This window comes from Musa acuminata, chromosome BXJ2-3, assembly GCF_036884655.1.
Source record: "Musa acuminata AAA Group cultivar baxijiao chromosome BXJ2-3, Cavendish_Baxijiao_AAA, whole genome shotgun sequence".
Lineage (NCBI taxonomy): Eukaryota > Viridiplantae > Streptophyta > Magnoliopsida > Zingiberales > Musaceae > Musa > Musa acuminata.
Window position 1 is genome coordinate 26,475,859 of NC_088340.1, and position 15,936 is coordinate 26,491,794.

The window sequence follows — 15,936 nt, forward strand, 5'->3', positions numbered from 1 at the left end:
GTAGTACCTACACTTCCATAAAGCTAACGTGTTCCTGTTTCGCACTCCATCGTCTCCCACAAAAGCATATGGCATTTACTCAACGATAATATGGAGCACGGTCATTCAATGTCCTTTTTTTTTTATTTTTTTAATGCACTGGGGGACATAACTCGGATATCTAGTCAACACTTCCCGACATCATTGGACATTTATGCGACTACCATTCATTGTGTCGAGCTTCTTTTAAATTCGTATACTTTTTTTTATTTTTAATATATATATATATATATATATATATATATATATATATAATGTACTCGATGATTCAATCGAATGACTAACACTTGGAAGCATGTCCTCTTATTCGTTTAATTGTTCAGAATTTGGCTTATGAATAGATCATTTTGCTGACTATTCAACATGAATATATGTATGTAAGTTTTACTAATGTCCACACCTTCTCTCTCTCTCTCTCTCTCATTCTCTCTCTCTATTTATGTTTTCTTTTCTTAGAAGGCTACATTTTGAAAGTTTGTTCCGTGGTTTCATGTGCTTTAATCGTGGCTAATAAGTTAGGATTGGTACTTACTACTGCATGGTCATTGATTTATTTGGAAAAAGATTTGATGGTCTCTAACATTCCTCCTAGTAGATTGACATTTTGTGGGAGGTTTGATAGAGTTGTTGGAAGGCGAAAAAACTCGAAAGAAGAAAAAGGATAGAAGAAATACTTAATCACATAATTACAAATAAATTTTTTGAATAACAAGCTACGACTTCTTGGGTGATGATGGTTCCGACTGACTTTTTAAGCTATAGTTCCAACTTCTTAAAGACAACAATTTGCTTTTGTTGTCTTTTTTTTTTTTTTTTTAATTTCTATGTTTTTAGGGTTATCACACCCTTTGTTTTTTTTTGGTGAATGTGAAGAGGAAGACTCCTCTTTATGGTTGAACTCTCCTTCTAACGTAAGTCTAATTCGGATTGAGTTGAGTTAAAATTTTAAGCTAATCAAACCTAGGCTTTGCACTTGGGTCTGAGCTTTGGTTTGATTCAGCTAGATCTGAATTAAATCCAAGTATGACTCAAATTAAAATTGAGTTTATTCGGAGTGTGATTCCGAATACGTTTGATCATCGTAGAATCCAAATATTCTTTGATATAATTGTTTTGTATTATATGATAACATTTAATCATGACTAGGGTTTTCTCCTCAGACATGACGTGTAGTTGGAATCCAGCTACTGGTAAAGGGTATGCATGCATAGTTTGGGCATGTATGCTTCACTCCTGCACAAATCCCAGGAAAATAAATGAGCTCAACCCCACACAGCTTCATGTCAGAGAAAAGAGGTCGGGAGAATGTGAAACACAGAATGGGCATGTATGCTTTCCTTTTGCTTCGATTCATCGCCTTCTTTTCGTTCTTTCTTTCTTTACTGATCTCATCCCGGAAAAGCTCACTAACCTGCATCTACTCCCAGGAAAAAAGCAAGCATGAATTCTTTTTTGTTCTTTAGATTAGATTAGAGCTTGGTTGTGCTACGGGCCTCGTCTTTTTCCCTTTGGCAAAATACACACTGATGAGATGCATGTGTCCATTGCTTATCCAAATACATCTGTCGCAGCTTAAATCTTCTTATCCCAGTCTGTTGAACTTACAGGAGCCTTCATCATTGATATAAGACTTGTCTATGATATATAAGACTTATTTGATTCAGTAGGGGGGAACTTGCAAGGCTCCACTATTCAAAGAGTTATGTTGCCTTCTCCCTCAGGAGCTTATTAATGACTAAACCATTACTTTGTTCTATTAACTAGCTTGCAGAATTTTTTGCTGCCCGCACTGGATGTGTGTCTAAGCATGGAATAATATGAATTCTACCATGTTGATTGACATGTCAATATCTAGCATCTAGCTTGTATTAAATAGTACATAGATTTATTAATCTACGAAAAGATCCATAGTCCATATCCACAGAGCAGATATATGGATGAAGGAACGTGAGAAGAAAGAATAACTGGGGTCTGAAGAAGCTTAGATTTTATATACTCGACTGATGGAGATTTAATTGGCTGTCAATGAGATACCATAAGGAATCTGTACGCAGTCGACACGCATCTAAAAATGCTTTAGCAGTGTCACTTTAATCAAGCTGACAAGGTTCCCATGTCACATGACCAAGACCATATGGCCTGATATGATTGTCAACTTTAAGGACCATTTCTTCCCCTTCATTATAGCCAAATCAACTTCGCTTTGTCAGGCTTTTAACTGGTCAACTTCAGCTCCAAAGTACATCTACATCAGCCTTAATTTGATGCTCTCCTTTGCCTCTAAGCATATATCATGCTACCACTTTACATATCCCTACGTGCTTCTTTTATCTTGTTTTCTTCCTCCTTCCTGGTGAGATCGATGGAGCATCGGGAACAATTCAATAAAGATAAGAAAGCATAGAAAGGACTGTGAAGAATCATACACAAAAATGATATAAAAACGTGGGATGGAGTACTTGCAAGGTGAAACGAAACAACGCCGAGTGGGGCCTCCCTTGTTCTTCTTCTTTCTCTGCTGCTACTGTGTTCAGATTTGAAGGGCGTGATCCATGCCTAGGTCCTTGGAAAGGGGGCCTCGGGTTTATGATCCCACAGCTGCTTGGGGAAGAAGACAAGGAGGTGAGAGTGGAATATATGCTTTGAGTAACCTAAGGGCATGGATTCCAACACCGGAAGAGTATGGCTGTCTTTGCACATACTTTAAAAGGCATAGATGGTAGGCCGTGGTGTCAACCCTGGCGCGCGTACATCGAGGTAAAGCGTCGAAGCTGTTCACGTTTCTGGGTGCCATCTTTTGTGGGGCGGAAGGGGCCGCCGTCGCCCTGTCTTGTGTATGACATGCATGGGGTGTACAAGTCCACGCACTGTCTTGTGTATGACTTCGGGTGTCAAATTCTCTAATGCCTCAGCACTACCACGCTACTCATCGTCATAATGCTAAGGATAAAAACTTTGGCAAGTAATAGAAGGGGGGTGGGGTCCGCCGGGAAGCCAGTCAAGGTGGTGGAGGTACAACGACTGCTTGGGAAGGCTGCAGCTTGGGTGGAAGGGGATGGAGGCTGCGTCTGAGGACTCAAAAAGAAGCAGCTACAGCAAGGTCAGATGCGTAGCTTTGTGCCCATCGGTGAGGAGGATCTTTTTTTCTTGGCCAATTGCAGCTTGGCAGTGGCAGAAGGGACCACATGCACCGACCACCTCTGGTACGGTCTCCGGCCCCAGACGCACGCCTCACACGCTCAATTATATGTACAATTTTTGCTGCAAAAGGAAACAAGGGAACAAAAGAGAAAGTGGGATTCCTCATCGACTTCTGTAGTCAGGGGTTTATGATCCCACTGACACACAGGGAGATGAAAGGAAGGGCATGGATTATAGACTCTATATATATATATATATATATGAATATATATATATATATATATATATATTTTAATTAAAATAAAATAAAAGTTATTATTGCTTAAATAAGATGGGTACAAAAAGTCATCAGAGTGAATCAAGGATCAAAGACGAGAGGATCATTCTTCTTTTCGAAAAACAAAGTTTTAATAGGTTCTAACCAATTGATCACATAGTTAACTTGTATCAAATGTTAAGCATAACAACACACTTGTTGTCTATCATAGAAAAAATAATCGTTGACTCAGATTTAATTTAGATCTTTCTTACATCATCAAAACCTGCAACACGTAAGCCCTCTAGTACTTCCGTAGCTTCAACCCTGTGTACCTTAATGAATCTGCACTCGATCAATAAATAAAGGGCTATTAGTATCACTTACCTCCCTCGTATGACTCTTAAACGAAGTCATCACAATTCAACCTAACCCACCCCACCCCACCTGAGGGCAGACTCAAGAAATATGATACGAAAAATTTTCATACAAAATGCAATAAGATAATTTGGCCCCATCATTAGTTAGGATTATTGTAACTATTCTTTGTGAAATCATACTAAGAGATGAGGTAACTTTGATTAAAAATCATATCTAGATCCACCAAAGGCCAATACCAATCAAAGCCAAAGGTTCTGACCACCCAACTGTTGAAGTTATTTTTGACTTGATAAAAGTGTTATTTGACTTTGAGTTAGTAAAAGATATTGCAAGATTTACGATTATAAACTAGGGCTATTAAAGTTGTTTAGGGCTGTTTAGATTAGTAGGTTACACATCTTTTTTTATATTTTTTTTTTCATGCAATATAAATAAAGAATAGCTCTTTTGAGAAGTGTGTGTGTGTGTGTTAAGTTGTGGTAGAAGTTATTAAGAGTTGAGAGCCCCTATGAGAAGTGATTTTTTTATACACTTGTAATTTTTCTCCCATAGTGAAGATCTATAGCAACTCTGTGAACATAGCTCAGATTAAGTGACCTATATAAATCTCTATTACTTCTTTCACTTTTTAAATCTGATACCAGAATACTTGTTCTTTCTTTTAACATCAAACTACCATCATCAACCAAGTTTACGAAGAAGGAAAAATTCACTTAAGTTTAGATTTGAAAAGATACTATAAATAAATAAATAAGGGACATTGATAGAAACAATGATTGATGGATTCAATAACAGATAAAAGTGAGAATTACAAATACTAAATCAAGACAAAAGATTTAAAAAAAGAGAAGTGACAGTGCAAAAGTTTCTAATAAAATATTTTAATTCGAGACAATACCCGGAACAACACCGTCATTTCCTCTTAGGGTCATTCATTCAACCTTGATAGGAAAGAAAAGTATATTTGATAGAAAAGCAAATCCCTTATTAATAGGTTTCTAAAGTCAAAAATCAATACATGACTATAAAAAAATTCTATATCACAAATATGGACACATAAGATAGGGCCAAATAAAAGATCCAATAAATCAACATTCTATTATTAATTTATAAGAAGATTATATACCACAAGAGAATCATCCAAAGCTTATACATCACAAAACGTGGGTTTTAAATTAATCAAAATATCTAAAATTCAGTTATCCTTCGAAACATTAATAGCAAAACTATTACCCATAAATTTAGAAAAATCATCTCTCAAATGTTCAAAAGCTAAAAGAAATAAATGCCAACTCAAGCTTTGTTTAGAAAAATACCGAACATGACAAAACAAGCCCATATTTAGTGTTAAGCTTGAAGAGCCAATTTCATATGATGTAATTTCTTAACCCTAAAACCTAGTAAACTTAGGGAGAGTACCTGTGTCCCACAAAAGAAAATTTATCATTATTAGCTCAAAGAAAATTTCTAGTAGACCTAACAATAATACTATTAAGAATAGCTTCAGATATCTAGATTACACTTAAAGAATGAAGAGGTATAGCATTAAGAAACAATTCTCCTAATTTAAGATAATAGGAACCATGCTAAAGATTGAATTTGTTTAGCATAGGTTCAATTAGGATGTTCATATCTTTACTTTTCCACTTCATTCAATTATTTATATCTTCACTTTAGTTATGAAATCAACTAAGAGTTATCTTTTTCTTCTCTTTCGTCGTATAAAAGGAAAAAAATAAATAAGTAGGGGATATATTTTTATTGATTATTTGGATTATTCTTTTAATATTAAGGCCTTTTCACATTCAAATATTATAAAATCTAAAGTTACTTGTAGGGTAACCACAATATGACGACATAATTACATCACGTCGACGTTAGGGTGACACGGAAACCCATTGACCATGGTCGTAGGGGTCTTACAACCAACGCTTTTAGGTTCCATCGACTGGAAGCCTCCGCACAGGAGGCAGGAGGGTCGGCTCAACCTCCATCATGAGACTGTAGAAAACGGAGCCATCTGAAGGTCCATGCACAGGGTTGAACAGTGGAAAAGGCTGTGGCAAAACACACCAAACCCACCGGGGGAGGACTCAACCCCTGCTTTCAACTCACACATCATCACCATGATCATTCCATTTGACTCCTGCAGCAGCAGGTTCAGGTTCACGCTCACGCTCGCCCTGCATCCTTTTCCGGTCGCACAAGAGGCAATGATGGGAGTTCTTCCCCGGCATGAAATGGCCGGTGCAGGCGGTCTGGATTTTGAGACGCCCGCTCAAGCAACCTTAGCATGTGAAGGTGAATGGGCTCATATCTTAGTGGATCATGGAAATGTAATCTGTAAAATTGAACAACACTTATGAGACTGGATCTCTAATTTTGATGATTCAAGTGGTCTATCGTGATTTTGTTTTCTCTAGGTTGACTTATCATCAAATTTTCTTTTCTTTCTTTTTTGGTTGTTTATGATAGTAGATTTTCCTAACTGTTTGAGAAAATCTCTCTATTCTGTTGAGGGAAATCCTCTGACCTGTTGAGAAAAAAATTCTCCTTTCTAACCTGTATAAAAGGAAGGGGGATATGTTAATAACAAAACTTCTTCTACAACGTTTATCCATTTATTTTTTAACATGGTATCAAAGCCTCCTTGGTGACAGCAGTATCACCGTGTGTTAGCCAAGCGGCCACAGTAACACGCTGCCTCAAGCGAAGTCATTGAAGAAGCACCAAGACACGGATTCAGAGCCAATGCTAACGAGCATCGTCTTGGCTCTGCTCATCCACTCCTTCTCTTCCTTCATCGTCGGTCTTGCTTTTCTTCGCCGCCACACAAGGAGGAAAACATTTTCTCACTGCCTCCTCAATAGTGGCGAACGACGAATAGCGGTGTCTTCCTAGCTTCTCGGCCAGTAGCAGTCGCAACTACTGCATCTTCCTTCCTCTACCGCAGCAACTTTCGCTGCCGCTTCCCTCTACACAACGGTGCCTCCTCAACGGCGATGTCTTCCTCTTCAATAGTGACGAACGGTGAATGGCGGTGTCTTCCTTGCTTAACGACGGCTGCCGCGTCTTCCTCCTTCGTTGTCGCAATCGCTTCCCGGCCAGCAGCAGCCGCAACCGCTGCATCTTCCTTCCTCTACCGCAGCAGCTTTCGCTGCCGCTTTCCTCTATACACCTAATTGCTACAGATTTCTCTCACTGCAGTTTCCTTGAGTACCATTGTAGATTTTCGTGGCCATTTCCCGACGAATCGCAGTCTTGAGTATCGCTGCAGTTTTCGCGGCCATCTTTCGGCGAACTATAGCCTCTATAATCTGCTACAGCAAGCAGCAATCCATAACAGCTACCGACAGCTTTGGGCACTATTGTAGATTACCCAATTTGCTGCAGCAAGTAGCAATCTATAATAGCGGCCCCCCCCCCTCCCTCATTCTCCACCTTGTGTGACCTGAGTATCACACAAGGTTTGCTGCATTACTTCTTCTATAAAAAAAAAAAAAAATATATATATATATATATATATCTTCGTTCACTTCTTCTGATGTTTCAGTTCCTGTAGGGACTCCCACTTCTTGTTCTTCTACAGGGCTTATCTCCATCAATGCTGCCACGTTGATCCCCTTTAAGTTATCAAAGGGTGGCAACTATGCATCCTGGCGAGCTCAATTTTCTAATCTTTTATTTGGATACGACTTGTTAGGTTACATTGATGGCTCCTTCAGTTGTCCTTCGGCCAAGCTTAACATTTCCGGAGATCCCAGTCCAGTACCCAATCCAGCTCACAAATTGTGGCTACATCAAGATCGTCTCATCCTCCAAGCTATTCAAGCGTTAGTTGCTGGATTCGTTGCTCCCTTGATATCTTCATGTGTGACAGCTGCCGATGCATAGTCTAAACTGCAAACCACCCTAGCAAATCATTCGCGTACTCGCAAGCTCAGTCTTCTATCCAAGCTTATGGTGACAAAACTGCTAGTCATAAGTGCCCAGCAAGCCAATCACGTGAGTGATGGCACGTGTGACTTGATACAGAATCTTTTTTTGCTTATTATATTTTTGGCGTATATCACTTTATAACTATTGCATAAATGCATATATATTGTGATGTCCTTGGATTTGTGCAATGAGAATCGGATCGTGATGAGATCACGATAATGAGATCGATTCACCTTTAAACACATATCCTAAATAATCCCGGTCATAGGTTACTCGAGAGGGACATCGTGATAACCGGATAGACTGGTGTGCTGTATACCCGTCCATATGATGGATGCAGCTGGTCTCATAGCTGCTCGTGTAGGGACACTAGGGATACAGTACAGGTGCTCATTGGAGAATGAGTTCACTGATTGATCCGCTTACGGAATGCTGGATGGTTGATGATGCCTTATTGTCAGACAACGATTCCGTAGTCCTAGTGGTGTATCTGGTTCTTAGACTTGAGACACCAAGGATGTCCTGTATGAGTGCTCCACTCTTTGATACCAGACTTATAGGTTTGGCTGTTCCCAGATCTAGTACAGCTGGTCATTGGGAGTGGTAGTCGACCTTACGAGGGCTATTGAGTGTCGATAGAGGATCATCCACTCTCGGTATCATGAGAGGAATATCCCATGTGTTCTTGCTCAGACAAATCCCTGGCCAGGGTCATTCGGGTTGAGAGAGAAAGAGTTCTCCGGGAGAATCCGATTAGAGCGAGACTCAAGTAGAAACCGTATGGGTCTGACAGCACCATGCTCGATATACGGTCTCTGGGATATTAGATGGATGAGGGACTATAGGTACATGGTAACTGAGGACAGACAGGTCCAATGGATTGGATTCCCCTGTATCGTCTGGGGACTACGGCGTAGTGGCCTAGTACTTCCGTAGTCGATGAGTCGAGTGAATTATTACAGAGATAATAATTCACTTAGTTAGAAGGAGTTCTGACAGGTATGACTCACGGCCAGCTCGATATTGGGCCTAGAGGGTCACACACATATGGTAGGCATTGCGATGAGTAGAGGTTCGGATATGAGATATCCGACGAAGCCCTTGTCTTATTGGATGCAGATCCAATACCCACTAGGGAAAAGGACCCATTAGGGTTTTGACACGGGATCTCTATAAATAGGAGGGATTCATAGCCTCATAGGCTAGAGTCTTTGCTTGCCCTTCCTATTCTCCTCTCCCTCTCCACCTCAGAGTAGGCCTAGAGTTTTGAGGAGCGTCGTCGCAACCCTGCTGTGTGGATCACCGCTAGAGAGGAGGACGCTTGACCTCCTTCACCCTCTCCTGAGGATCTGCAAGGAAACAGGGATATACGATCTCCCTAGGTAACACAATCTCTATACGCAGTTTTGTGTTTTGCGGATTTTGCGCACCAATCTTTGCACGACGACGAACATCTTTTTGGGAATCGGGGATTTTTGTTTTCTTGTTCTTCCGCTGCGCATATGATGTCGCCCCCCATGATTTCCCAACAGTGGTATCAGAGCCAGGTTGTTCGTGCGAATGATTGGTTTTTGAACTGCGTGTGTTGTGTTTAGGAAGAATATTGACGTCAAAATCGTTGACGCAAAAGCAAGGAAGGGCAGCAACAGTTGCTGCCCTCGATCTGCATGCCTGCAGCCAGCCGCAGCCGCAGCCAGGCAGCACAGCGCCGGCGCATGCGCAAGCGCTGTGCCTGCAGTAGCCGGCCGGCGATCTGCTTGCAGCAGGCTTGCGGCCGGCGGGGCTGGGAGCCCGCTCGGTAGAAGCGCATGCGGCCACTGAGCCCGCGGGCAGAGGCGCCGCGGGGCAGCAGCGCGGGCTGAGGCACCGCAGGGCAGCGGCGCCTGTGGCCGCTGCTCCCACGGGCAAAAACCCCGCAGGGGCGGCCGCCAGCGAGACAGCACCACCTGCGGGCGCTGACTCGCGGGCAGAACCGCCCGCGGGGGCGCCCACCTGCAGCGGCAGCGACCCCAGCGGGCGTGCCACCTGCAGGCAAGGGCAGTGCCCTCGCCCTCGCCGCACAGGCCGCCGCCAGCAGGGTGGCGGCGGCGGCGGCGCAGCAGCGAAAAGGGGAAAGGGTATTAGGGTTTTCTACGCAAAAGACAGTTTTGCCCCTCGGAATTTGAGAAATTCCAGTTTCTGTCTTTTGTCCAAATTACGAAAATACCCTTAGGAATTGAGAAATTCCCTATATATCCCTGATTTCAGAAAATATTAATTAATTAAAAGGTTTAGTTGATTATTATTTTTATTATCTAGTAGTCCTACATAATGACGATTATTTATACATAGATGTATGATGAGTGGACGGATGATCATGGACCGTGTGATGTGTGTACTTGTGATTATTATTATTGAGGTCTGCGAACCTCCATTATATTTCTCGTTTATTGTCGGGCCTGCGTGCCTATGATTAAGTTGTAATCACATGAGGAGGCGCAGCGGGAGCGTGGAAGCCATAGCGGGACCCACGAGACGGACGATCGTGATGCATGAAGATGCATCAAGATGTCGACGGAACCAACGAGGACGAGATGGACGATCACAAGGCATGGAGATGCACCGTTGCACACATAGATCTTGATGTGAGTGATTAGGCCTACTGGCTCGGGCCTAATCATATTAGGTTGTGGTCCATGATCATCTGGTGTGATTGCTTATACACATACTAGATATGTATATATATTTGCATGCGATGTAGATATATATTAAATATGTACATGTGTGACATGTCATAATAGGAGACCAAATCATAGAAACATCTCTCGATAATATTAAGTCGGTAAACGTGAGGCAATTAGATTGACCCACGTGGCCTTCCATCGTTATGAGTAGGAACCGAATCCCGGTGTAGGTTGAGTTGGTCGAGTCCCTCGAGACTCACCTATATCGCGATTCGTTATCTTGCTTACGACATAGAGATGTCACCGGTGACCTGAGGGCATGATATGCTTGGTCGAGTCCCTCGAGGGTATATCATCAAATCAGACTCATCTTGTAACGAAGGTGTTGACTTAACCGAGCATCATGGTTGGTCGAGTCCCTCGAGGCCATGGTGATTCGGAGGCCGAACAGGACGGGAATCACAAGGAGTTGTGATCGACAAGAGTTGTCTACCTTTTAGGCTTAGTGTGATTGGTCGAGTCCCTCGAGGTTACACTAAGACGCTGATTGGATCCTGATCCCCACTAGAAGTCTGCCGGAGACTTCCGTTTCACGTGCTGAGGGTGTCGCGTGACTCGTTAGTAAAATAGTGGGAGCATATTAAGATAGAAGTCCATATCTTGATTGTTTATTTCTTGCAAAATCTGCATGTTATTCATTTTTGCTACATCTTTATTTTCAGAAAATGTCGCTTTCAAATCCCTTACATGGCATACTTGATGTCAACCGCCTCACTGGTCCAAATTATACGGATTGGCTCCGTAACTTGAGAATTGTTCTCACAGCGGAGAAAATCGTGTACGTCCTTGATACAGTGATGCCTACGCCCGAAGAAGGGGCAAGCGAGGATGAGATCGCTCGCTACGTGAAGTACATTGATGACTCCACTCTTGCTCAGTGCTATATGTTGGGCTCTATGACTCCAGAGTTACAGAGACAACATGAAAAGATGGATGCCAGATCCATTCTCCTACATGTCCGTAAATTGTTTGAGGAACAGGGAAGGACTCAACGATATGAGATATCCAAGAGCCTTTTCCGCGCTAGGATGACTGAGGGGACACCGGTTCAGAACCATGTCCTAAAGATGATTGAGTGGATAGAGAAACTCACAGGTCTAGGAATGGTCCTAGAGGATAACTTGTGTGTGGACATTGTGCTTCAGTCCCTACCAGATTCCTTTTCACAGTTCATAATGAACTTTAATATGAACAAGCTTGAGGTGACTCTCCCAGAGCTCCTCAATATGTTGAGGGAGGCAGAGAGTACTATTAAGAAAGAGAAGCCAGTTCTCTACACTGGTGAGACCAGAAAGAAAAGGAAAGCAGAAAGGTCCCTTAAGAAGGGAAAGGGCAAGGGCAAACAAGGTAAAGCAAAGGTTGCTAAGAAAGACCCAACAAAGGACAAAGGCCAGTGCTTCCACTGTGGTAAAGATGGGCACTGGAAGAGAAACTGCAAAGAGTACCTTGTAGAAAGGGCGAAACAAAAGCTTGATGAAGCTTCAGGTACATTCATGATCGGTCTCCATTTGTCAGACTCTTATGATAACACATGGGTATTAGATACCGGTAGTGCTTATCATATATGTAATTCGTTGCAGGTTCTGGCAAGGCCTAGGAGACTAGAGAGAGGCGAGATGGACCTCAAGATGGGTAATGGAGCAAAAGTTGCTGTTTTAGCTGTTGGCGAGGTCGCCCTACATCTGCCTAGTGGAGCTTTTATTGCATTAGATGCATGTTATTTTGTTCCTTCTATTATCAAAAACATTATCTCCATTTCATGTTTAACAGTTAGTGGATATAAATTTGTTTTTGAGAACAATGGTTGTTCGATATTATTAGATGATAAGATCATCACGAAAGGAACATTGCATAATGGTTTATTTAATTTAGACACCACTCCACATATCATGAATATAAATATGTCCAAAAGGAAACGAGATGAGTTGAACAGTGCATACCTGTGGCATTGTAGGCTAGGTCACATCCATGAAAGAAGGATTCAAAAGTTGCTAAATGATGGATATCTAGATCCATTCGACTATGTGTCATATGCAACTTGTGAGCCTTGCATTCGTGGAAAACTGACCAACTCTCCATTTAGTGGAACTGGAGAGAGAGCCACTGAGTTGTTGGAACTCATACATAGTGATGTATGTGGACCCATGTCAACTCATGCCATTGGAGGTTACTCCTACTTCATTACATTTACTGATGATTTCTCAAGGTATGGATATGTGTACTTAATGAAGTACAAGTCCGAGGCCTTTGAGAAATTCAGAGAGTATAAGAATGAGGTGGAGAACCAGACTGGAAAGAGTATCAAAACTCTTCGATCAGATCGAGGAGGTGAGTACTTAAGTACAGAGTTTACTCACTTCCTCAAGGACCATGGGATATTATCCCAATGGACACCTCCTTATACACCTCAGCTCAATGGTGTCTCTGAAAGGAGAAATCGTACATTATTAGATATGGTACGGTCCATGATGAGTTTCGCTGACCTACCCATCTCATTCTGGGGATATGCCCTAGAAACCGCAGCTTACCTTCTGAACAGAGTTCCAACTAAGTCGGTGGTGTCTACACCATATGAGATATGGAAAGGGAAGAAGCCTGATCTTAAAGTAGTTAAGATTTGGGGCTGCTCTGCCCATGTTAAAAGACACAACCCCGATAAGTTAGAATCAAGGACAGGGCGATGTAAATTTGTGGGATACCCCAAGGAAACTTGTGGGTATTACTTCTATCATCTCGAGGACCAAAAGGTCTTTGTAGCTAAGAGAGCAGTGTTCCTTGAGAAGGAACACATTCTTGACGGAGACAGTGGGAGAATGATAGAATTGAGCGAGGTTGGAGAACCAAGCTCAAGCACCACTCTACAGCCCGAGTCTGTTCAGGTATCTAATACACAAGTTTCAACTTTACGCAGGTCTGATAGAGTATCCCATCCTCCTGAGAGATATGTGGGACATATTAGAGCAGAGGATGTAGAGGATATTGATCCTCAGACCTACGAGGAGGCTATTATGAGTATAGACTCCGGGAAGTGGAAAGAAGCCATGAATTCTGAGATGGATTCTATGTACTCCAATAAGGTTTGGAACCTAGTTGATGCACCCGAAGGTATTGTACCCATCGGTTGCAAGTGGATCTTTAAGAAAAAGATCGGAGTAGATGGAAAGGTAGAGACCTATAAAGCAAGGCTAGTGGCTAAGGGGTATCGTCAAAGGCAAGGTGTTGACTACGACGAAACTTTCTCACCCGTAGCAATGCTAAAATCCATCAGAATTCTATTGGCTATTGCAGCACACTATGATTATGAGATCTGGCAGATGGATGTGAAAACCGCATTCCTCAACGGGAACCTGGAGGAGGAGGTGTATATGATGCAACCTGAGGGATTCGTGTCCAAGAACTGCCCAGATAAGGTGTGTAGGTTGCTTAGATCCATTTATGGACTAAAGCAAGCTTCCCGAAGTTGGAACATAAGATTTGATGAGGCAATCAGATCTTATGACTTCGTTAAGAACGAAGATGAGCCTTGTGTATACAGAAAGGTAAGTGGGAGAGCTATCACCTTTTTGGTGTTATATGTGGATGACATCCTCATCATTGGGAATGACGTAGGAATGGTATCCACAGTAAAGACTTGGTTATCTAGACACTTCTCCATAAAGGACTTAGGGGAAGCATCCTATATCTTGGGGATTAGAATCTATAGAGATAGATCCAAAAGGATGCTTGGCTTGTCCCAGTCCAGGTACATAGAAACTATTGTCAAAAGGTTTGGCATGGAAAATTCCAAAAGAGGTCTCATACCGATGAGACATGGGATATCGCTTTCTACGAGTATGTCCCCAAAGACTCCAGAAGAAAGGGCGAACATGGATATGATACCTTATGCCTCAGCAATAGGGTCTATCATGTATGCCATGCTATGTACTAGGCCTGATATAGCGCATGCTCTGAGTGTCACGAGCAGGTATCAGGCGGATCCAGGCTTGGAGCACTGGAAAGCAGTAAAGTGTATCCTTAAGTACTTGAGAAGGACTAAGGATCTTTTACTAGTATATGGAGGTAATAGCCTTAAGGTTGAAGGCTACACTGACTCAAGTTTTCAGTCTGATATCGATGATAGCAAGTCGAATTCAGGGTATGTGTACACCTTGAATGGAGGAGCAGTGTGCTGGAAGAGTTCCAAGCAAGATACCACTGCTGACTCGACCACAGAGGCGGAGTACATTGCTGCATCAGATGCAGCAAAGGAGGGAGTCTGGTTGAAGAAGTTCATCACAGATTTGGGAGTCGTGCCGGATAGTGAGGAGCCGATTTCCCTATATTGCGACAACAACGGGGCAATTGCTCAAGCGAAGGAACCTAGGTCTCATCAGAAATCTAAGCATGTTCTGAGGAGGTTCCACCTTATCAGAGAGATCGTGACCCGAGGAGATGTAGCAGTGGAAAGAGTTCCATCCGAAGATAACATTGCAGATCCACTAACAAAGCCATTGTCTCAGATTATCTTTGAGCGTCACAGGGGTCTGATGGGGATCAGACACATAGGTGATTGGCTTTAGGTCAAGTGGGAGATTGCTAGTCATAAGTGCCCAGCAAGCCAATCACGTGAGTGATGGCACGTGTGACTTGATACAGAATCTTTTTTTGCTTATTATATTTTTGGCGTATATCACTTTATAACTATTGCATAAATGCATATGTATTGTGATGTCCTTGGATTTGTGCAATGGGAATCGGATCGTGATGAGATCACGATAATGAGATCGATTCACCTTTAAACACATATCCTAAATAATCCCGGTCATAGGTTACTCGAGAGGGATATCGTGATAACCGGATAGACTGGTGTGCTGTATACCCGTCCATATGATGGATGCAGCTGGTCTCATAGCTGCTCGTGTAGGGACACTAGGGATACAGTACAGGTGCTCATTGGAGAATGAGTTCACTGATTGATCCGCTTACGGAATGCTGGATGGTTGATGATGCCTTATTGTCAGACAACGATTCCGTAGTCCTAGTGGTGTATCTGGTTCTTAGACTTGAGACACCAAGGATGTCCTGCATGAGTGCTCCACTCTTTGATACCAGACTTATAGGTTTGGCTGTTCCCAGATCTAGTACAGCTGGTCATTGGGAGTGGTAGTCGACCTTACGAGGGCTATTGAGTGTCGATAGAGGATCATCCACTCTTGGTATCATGAGAGGAATATCCCATGTGTTCTTGCTCAGACAAATCCCTGGCCAGGGTCATTCGGGTTGAGAGAGAAAGAGTTCTCCGGGAGAATCCGATTAGAGCGAGACTCAAGTAGAAACCGTATGGGTCTGACAGCACCATGCTCGATATACGGTCTCTGGGATATTAGATGGATGAGGGACTATAGGTACATGGTAACTGAGGACAGACAGGTCCAATGGATTGGATTCCCCTGTATCGTCTGGGGACTACGGCGTAGT